This window comes from Gossypium raimondii, chromosome 2 (genome assembly GCF_025698545.1).
Source record: "Gossypium raimondii isolate GPD5lz chromosome 2, ASM2569854v1, whole genome shotgun sequence".
Taxonomy (NCBI): Eukaryota; Viridiplantae; Streptophyta; class Magnoliopsida; order Malvales; family Malvaceae; genus Gossypium; species Gossypium raimondii.
In genome coordinates, this window is record NC_068566.1 from 30,786,500 (window position 1) to 30,795,728 (window position 9,229).

A 9,229-nucleotide genomic window follows, 5' to 3' on the forward strand; every position below is an offset into this window, starting at 1 on the left:
TACATCTGTTTAAAAGAAAAATTCAGCCCTTGACCTTAAGCCCTACAAAGATCTCATTGTTTTGCCACTGTATTTTATTTCTTTAACTAGGATTCGGGTCATACAACTCTAACAATCTCTGCCTTGACACAAATTCTCAACGAACAAGTTCTCCACCTCTTCAGTGAAACCCCTAAAGGGTATTCTTCAACAACGAACACCAACCAAGTCCAAGCAATGCTCAAACTTGGTTATAGGAAGTGATCATCATATCTGTAGGATTATCATGAGTATTAATTTTTCTCACAACAATATCACCACGAGCAATAATATCACACACAAATTGATACCGAACATCAATGTGCTTTGTTCTTTCATGAAACATTTGATCCTTTGTAAGGAAGATGACACTCAAGCTATCACAAAACACTGTAATGATCTGAAAGTCTTTACTGAGTTCACCAAAGAGTCCCTTTAACCAAATAGCTTCTTTACAAGCCTTAGCAATCGCCATATACTCAGCTTCAGTAGTAGACAAAACAACTGTAGTATGCAAAGTGGCTTTCCAACTGATAGCGCAACCTCTAATAGTAAAGACATACCTTGTGAGAGATCTTCTTTTATCAAAGTCTCCGGCAAAATCAGAATCAACATACCTAATGATTTCATCTCTAGTTTTTCCAAACTAAAAGAAAACATCAGTAGTACCTCGTAAGTATCTGAAAATCCACTGAACTGCTTTCCAGTGTTCTTTACCAAGATTCGCCATGTATTTATTAACTGCACTAACTGCATATGATAAATCTAGACGTGAGCAAACTATAGCATACATAAAAGATCCTACTACACTAGAATATGAAACATGTGACATGTAGTTAATCTCACCATCTGATTGCGGAGACAAAGCCGATGAAAGTCTGAAGTGGGTTATGAATAGATTATTAACAGGATTGGCACTTTGCATATTAAACTTGTAAAGAACTTTCTCAACGTACCATTTCTGACTTAGGTACAATTTTCATGCTTTTCTATCTTTGAGAACCTCCATCCCAAGTATCTTCTTTCCTGCTCCCAAATCTTTCATCTCAAATTCTTTACTAAGCTGGGTTTTGACCTTTCTTATCTTTCATTTATCTTTGGCTGCGATCAACATGTCATCAACATAGAGGAGTAGATATACAAATGAATCATCACTGTTATTCTTAAAATAAACACAACTGTCAAAGCTGCTTATTTTGAAATCATGAGTAATCATAAATGAATCAAACTTCTTGTACCACTGTCTAGGTGACTGTTTCAGGCCATAAAGGGACTTTTTCAACAAACAAACATAGTCCTCCTTTTCTAAGACTACAAAACCCTCTGGTTGTTGTATGTAAATATATTCCTCAATTTCTCCATGCAAGAACACTGTTTTTATATCTAACTAAAGCTCCAAATCATATATGGCCACAATACCAAGCAAGGCTCGAATCAAACTGTGCTTAACAACTGGAGTAAACACATTTGTGAAGTCTACACCTGGAATCTGACTATAGCCTTTTGCAACTAGCCTTGCTTTATATCTGGGTTCTTCAACTCCTAGAGTCCATTTTTTCGTCTTGAATACCCATAACCTTTTACTCTTAGGAAGCTTCTCTAGGTCCTATGTTATATTCTTATGGAGTGATTCCATCTCTTCTTGCATAACAATCATCCACTTTTTTGAATCTTTATAGGTAACTACCTCGGAATAAGTAGATTGCTTTTGATTTGCATCTATATCTCCAACCACATTTAAAGCATAAGTAACTAGATCAGTCTCGGCAAACCTCTTTAGAGGTTTAATTTCTCTTCTAGGTTTGTTTTTAGCAATGGAATATTATGGTAAATAAGCAACTCTACTCCGAGTTTCTGTACTAACTTGAGGAGTAGACTCTGTTGTAGATCCTAGATCGATCTGAAACACCACCTACTTCATATGTGTGTTTGATATCTACTGGTCTTTATTGGAAGAGTCTTTAAGAAATAAGTTAGGCAGCACAACAGTTTCATAAAAACTAAAATCTCTGTTAATCACAACTTTTCTATTTTCAAGACACCATAACTTATACCTTTTAACACTAGCCTCATATCCAAGAAAAACACACTTAATAGATCTAGGTTCCAATTTACCATTATTAACATGAACATAAGCAAAACACCCAAAAATCTTCAAACCAGAATAATCAGCAAGAGTACCAGACCATACCTCTTGTGGAGTCTTTTTCTTAATGGCAACGAACGAAAATCGATTAATAGAGACCGGTTCAACCCAAAATGACTTTGGTAAACAAGTATTCGACAACATACATCGAACCTTTACCATGATTGTTCTATTCATTCATTCTGCAACGCCGTTTTGCTGTGGAGTATGGCAAAATGTCAAGTGTCTTACGATCCTTTCTGATTTGCACAATTCATTAAACTTATCATAATAGAATTCCAAGCCACTATCTATGCGAAGGTGTCTTATTTATTTTCTTGCTTGCTTCTCAATCGTAGTCTTTCAAGCCTTAAACGTGGAAAACAAATCACTTTTTTGCTTCAAGAAGAATGCCCAAATTTTTCTTGAAAAATCATCAATGAACGCCAGCATATAATTAACACCACCCCTCGAAGGCACTCTAGATGGTCCCCAAAGATCAGAATGAATATAATCCAGCGTTCCCTTCGTGTTATGGATTCCTCTGGTGAATCAAATTCTCTTTTGCTTCCCAACAATGTAGTGCTGACAAAACTTCAGTTTGCTAATGTCTTGTCCATCAAGAAGTCCTCTTTTTCTTAATTTTATCATGCCACTCTCATTTATATGCCCTAAATGCATATGCTAAAGTTTAGTAACATCATTATTTGACTAGGAAGAGGAAGCGACGATTGAATCACCAATAGCAGTTGAACCTTGCAAAACACATAACTTAGCAGTCTTTCGTTGCCCTTTCATCACAACGAGAGAACCCTTCCTAATCTTTAGAACCTCACTTTCAGATGTGTACTTATACCCTTTTGAATCAAGAGTACTCCACGAAATCAAATTTCTCTTCAATTCTAGTACATGTCGCACGTTACTGGGTGTTTCAATGACTCCATCGAACATATTAATTTTGATCGTGTCAATACCAGTGATTCTACATGAAGCATTATTTCCCATCAAAATAACTCTTTCAAACACTGTTTCATATGTTGTAAACCAATCCCGATTGGGACTCATATGGAAGGTGCAACTAGATTCGAGGATCCACTCAATGCTCACTTAGAGTTGTCAGCAAAAGCAATTAGGAGTTCACCATCACTGTAGTCTTCTATAACATCAGCTTCACCGGATTGTTTTGGTTGTTTTCCCCTTTGATTCGTCGCCTCCCTTTTGATCTTGTTCTGTAACATATAGCACTTAGAATTAATGTGTCATTTCTTCTTACAAAAGCTATATGTTTTACCTCTGTTTGAAGATCTCGATCTACCCTTAAATTTACTGCGAGGATTTCGTTCATGTCTCCTCCCATAATTATTATTATTATTTCGTTCTTGTCTCCCATGAACAATGATACCATCTCCCTAAGAGTTAGATCTAGCCACAAGATGCTTCATCTTGTCATATGAGGCTAAGAAAGCATAAAATTTATTAATTGTGAAAGATTCGCGACTATATAAAATTGTATCTCTAAAGGTTGAATAAGACGAGGATAATGAACAAAGTAGAATTAACCCTAAATCTTTTTAATCATACTGAACCTCCATGGCAATTAAGTTTGGGATAATTTCTTTAAACATGGTTAAGTGTTTGAGCACTGACGTACCTTCTTCCAAATGATGAGAATAAAAACTCTACTTCAGATGCAACTTGCTAGTTAGGGTTTTTGGCATGCATAACTGCTCCAGTTTTGCCCATAACGCAACGGCGGCCTTCTCCTTCAACACGTGCTGTAGAATTTCATTCGACAGATGCAGATATAATTGCGTTAAAGCCTTTCAATCTTTATGCTTCTTTTCTTCAAGCGTCCATGTCGGAGGCATCTTATCTAACCCTAGTAGGGCATCCTCCAAATCTATCTGCGCAAGAACTACTTGCATCTTTACCTAACACAACATGAATCCGGTGTTGCGATCCAACAAAAGAATATCATACATCATTTTCGCCATTACTGTGATCGAGATAAGCAATCCGAAAAGCTCTGATACTAGTTTGTAATAATAGACATCGATAATGGTAATAGAATGATCGCAAAATAAGAAAAATAAGAACACACAAATTTTAGAAACCCTTTCAGGAAAAAATTACGGGCAGAGAAGAAGAAATTCACTAACGTTGAAAAACGAATGATACAAGAAGAGTTTCGACTACATCTATTTAAAGGTTGAAAAACCATATTCTAACCAATTTCAAATAGAATAAGTATAGTTTTATACAGATTCTACTTGTGCGGCATGGTCCATACCGCGAAGGCCAAGTCCAGTTTATTTTGTCACTTTATTTATTTCTTCAACAAGTGACGAGATTCAGGTCACACAAACTCTAATAATCTTTTTTCTTAATAATAACAATAACTCCTCTTTAATTCTTGTAGTATTAAATTTTTATATTCCTTTTTTTCTTATGTTGTTTTTCCGTTTCGTATGAAGTTTTTGTAATAAATACACAACAATTTATTTTATTCTTGTACTTAGAATCAAAAGCTAACTTTAAGCATTTTTAGTTGTATTATTTAAACGGGCGTGTTCGAGGCCGTGTGAAGATTGAGTTTGAATTTTCAAACGCACACGGGCTGAGACAGATCCACACGAGCATGCGAAACAGCCGTGTGGCCCAATACAGGCCCTTATACGACCGTGTCACCCTTTTAACCCTCAAAACCCTATTCTTTTCCCTTAGCTTGTCTTCTTTCTCCCTACCCTCCAACCTTCAAACCCTAGCCGTCGCCGAACATTTCCCTCTTTTCGGCCATCGTCATCCCCACGTCCGTCCTCTCCTCCTCATCACTAGCCACATTCCCTTTCCCTTTCCCTTTCCTTTTCCTTTCCATAATTCCTACTCCCTTTCACCTAACCAAACCACCCCTACCTCCACACCCTCCCCCTTTCTTTCTTTTTTTCCTTCTATTCCGTTGCCCCCACCCCCTTACCTCTCTCCCATTCGCCACCAACCCCTCCCCATTGCCACCCCATTGCTCACAACCCTCTCCCTTCCTTCCAACGAGACAAACCCGTGCCCCTACACCCTGAGCCACCAGCCCTTTTTCCCTATTCTCTCATTTCCCCTCTTCCCTCACCCCGCACAACTGCATCGCACCATGCCCACCGTCTTTACCACAGCTGACCCCTCTCTGTCGTGCGAACCTCTTATCACCGCCACCAACCATCGTCAGTTCCCCACTGTTTGCGTTTCCCTCCTTTTTTTTCAAATTATTTAATCAGTTATTTGTTTGTTTATTTATTTATTTTCATTTTTCTTATCATTAGTTTATTATTATTTGTTTACTGTTTTGATTATTATTTTGTATTGTCATTATTCTTTTTTTTAATCCTAGTGGAACATGTTTGCGATACCTTGTTTACTCGTATTATTTTTAATTAGTATTATTAGTATTAGTATTATTTTTACTTATTATTTTTTATTTTATTATTTAGTACTTTTTTTGTTATCGATTATTCCAACCATATTTTATTTTTATTACTACCCATCCTTGAATTTTTTAGTATTAAGTCCTATTTCTTTTGGTATTCCTCTAGGATTATTGTTTATATTATTTTTGTTGTCGATTTATTGTATTTCGTCGAGTTGTTGATGTTGACTTCGATTATTGCATGAGTTATTGGATTGCCTTTATTATGATTGGTTCGCCTATTTGCTTCATTTGGTTTTATTATTTGATTGTTTTATTTTATTACAGATTTTTCATGATGAACACTAGAGGAAAATCCAAAGTCATCGTCCCCACTTCGAAGAAGCGGAAGACTCCTGCCGTGACCTCTTCTTGGGCGCTTCTGCTGATGCACGCCATCCATGCTTCCAATTTTCTCAGAGTCCTCAAGAGGACCTATATCAGCATCTCCAACAAAGGTCGTTTGGATTAGGCCATTGCATTGATTGAGCCATTGCAAAACAGGTCCAATTAGTTGATAGAGTATGTGCACTGATTGCCACAGCTCCTTAAGACCGATTCTTCTCCATAGTCGAACTCACCTACTTGGAGCTTACTCTCGAGTTTTGTTCGGCATTCCTATTACAACAAGTGATGTCAACACATGGTGATCTGGGCACTATTACTTTCAAACTCGGTGGCACGATGCGTCATATAAGCGTCCTAGAGTTCGGCATTGCATTAGGACTCTACACTAAGAAGTTCATACGTGCCGAGGGTTTTCTTACTTTATATATACAAATCTACTACTCGCCTTATTTATGCAGGGTCAACCTTACTGGGAGTATGATGCCCTATGATACGAGTCAATCGAAGGTGACTTCCCTACCTTTGGCCTTATGCTATATTCATGTCATGTTGGCTCACACTTTGACCGGTCAGAGGGAGAGCACTGGCGTCGTCGGTACAATCGATGCATATTTTTTGTGTAGCATAGCCACGGGGTGCACCTTTACTCTTGCTTATTTCATTGCCCTAGCCGTCCACCATCAGACAGAGCGCAGTAGGAAGGGCCCTTTCTGTTTAGGCCCTTACGTGACTCGCCTCGCATGACACTTCAGCATCCTCAACACTTTGGAACAGTCCGCCTCCTTCACACTGGTTGAACAGATGACCCCGCAAGGGTCCTCGAGTATAAGTCACATAAGGATGATCAAGTGACTACGTGGAGTGGATCCTCTTCAATACCAATTATATCATTCTGATCCTAAGGATTAACATGTGGACTTCACTGATTATGTCCCCTTCCACCATGAGGATCCACCTCATCCTCCATCTCTAAGTCACCATCCTGCTACATTTGGTGCCACCTTAGAGGACCTTTTTGAATGGTTCACTCATTTCGAGCGACACTTTTTTGAGCAATTTAACAGTATTAATGTGACATTGCAGCAGATCTGTCAGCACCTTCACATCTCCTCTTCAGCACCGGCGCCTCACAATCACGATGCCTCCAACGATGAAGACCACTGATTTTATTTTTAGTTTTATTTTTTATTTTGCTTTTAGTTGTTTAATTTTTATTTTCTTTGACTTATTTCATTTATTATCTTTTGAACTATATTTTTATTTTTATGGTTATTTCTAATCGAGTTTGTAACATCTTAATCTTCTTCATTATTTGTGTTTATTTTCTTATTAGTTTGCTCGGAACCATGCACTGCATTTAGATTTGCCTACATTTCCAATTTTCATAGTTCTGGCGAATTCATCCATATTTAGGGCAGTTTTAGTTTTCTCCCTCACTTATGATATTCTGCTTATACCGTGCTTATATCTATTTGTACATTGAGGACAATGTACATCTTAAGTGTGGGGAGATTATTCATATAATTATTAGAAAATTCCTGAATTATTTCTTGTCTTTAAGGGATTTTCTCATACTTCCATTAGAATGAATTTTTTTCGATTTGGGATTTTTGTTGATGTGTTTTGGATTAATTTGTAGATATTTGTGCATTGGTTGATTTAAACGTTAAGACATGAGAGAATTAAGCATGATAACTTATTTTTCGAAATTAAAAATTTTAGGTTGTTTCCCTAAATTAAGGTATTATCTTGAAGTTTGAAATTTGCAAGTTTGACATCAAAACCATGATTTTTTGTGAGATTTTGAGCTTTTAGAGCATACATTTTTCATACTCATTCTATTATTAGTTATGAGTGTGTCAACTTGATTTGTTATTCTAGAACTTGCTTCAATTATGAATGTCGAGACTACACGTTTATTTTGATATATTGAGATGATAAAGGCACTTACATTTTAACCCATTTATCCCATAAAAAGCCTACGTTTTTAATTAACCCATTAGTGAACCCCATTGGTGTAACAACCCAATTTTTAGTGGTGTCAGAAACAATGGTTTGAGACTAGTAAATCTGACAAGTGAGCTCGTAAATTTTATTATATAGTGTTTATGAGTCGATTGTGAATTTAGGAAGGCTTATGAATTAGTGAATTATGCTTTAGAAATATTTGTTAGATTAATTTGTTTTGAAAACGAGGGATTGAGACCTCGATTTTATAAATCGAGCCGCAAATATTTTTATAAATATTTACAAAGTGTCATTAAGGTTGTATTAAAGTTTCGTTAATTAATTAAAAATGACTAAATTGAAAAAAGTGCAAAACTTGCTAAAGTGATTAAAAAGTATAAATGGTAAATAAGGGAGGACTAAAAGGGCAATTAGATACCCAATGAATGGCTGAGGCGGCATAAGCAGAAAATAAATCTTGGAATTAGGTGATTTAAGGGCAAAATTATAAAATTTGCCAAGTTAACTTAATTAAATTGAATTATATACTTTTCTAGGCTATTCTTCTTCAACTAATCAGCCAAAAATGCCATAGGAGAAGATTTTAAGCTAGTTTTATTTATTTTACTTCATGTAAGTTCAATTCTTGCTCTTTTCTTGTAATTTTGTGTTTTAAGACTTTTACAATTAGATCCAACTATCTAATTAATTAGTTTTTGATTCAATGGGTAATTTTGAAAGTTACCATTGATGAGTGTTGGGTGTTTATGATGAATTAACATGGATTTGAAGTTTTAATTTTGTTATATGATTATTTTATCAAGTAATTTCAATAGAAATTGATTTTAGGACCAAATTGTGAAAAATATTAAATCTTAGGGTTTGGTATTAAAGCTTTTTAGTAAAGGCTATTAGTAGCTTATAATATTTAGATAAAGTGTTAATTTTGAAAAATTAGCTCATTTGATGAGTTAATTGGTGAGGAACTAAATCGTAAAAAATTGTAAAAGTTAGGGTAACTGTGTAATTTTGAAATTTGAAAGGTATAAATTATGAAGTTAATTAGAATTGAATTAGATTCTAATGAATGAACAATTTTATATTATAGATCAAGAACCCGAAGAAAATCGTGGTAAAAGGGAAATGAGCTGAATAGTCCCTGAATTACAACAAATTCTACAAATTGGTCCAGGTAAGTTCATATGGTTGAAATTTCATGATTAATTGTTAGTTTAGGAATGATATAATTTATTATTTCAAGTTTTTGTTTTTGAAATATGGTTATGGTAAATATATGAAAATTGAATTGAAAAGTTCAAATTAAGTGGAATGCAGGA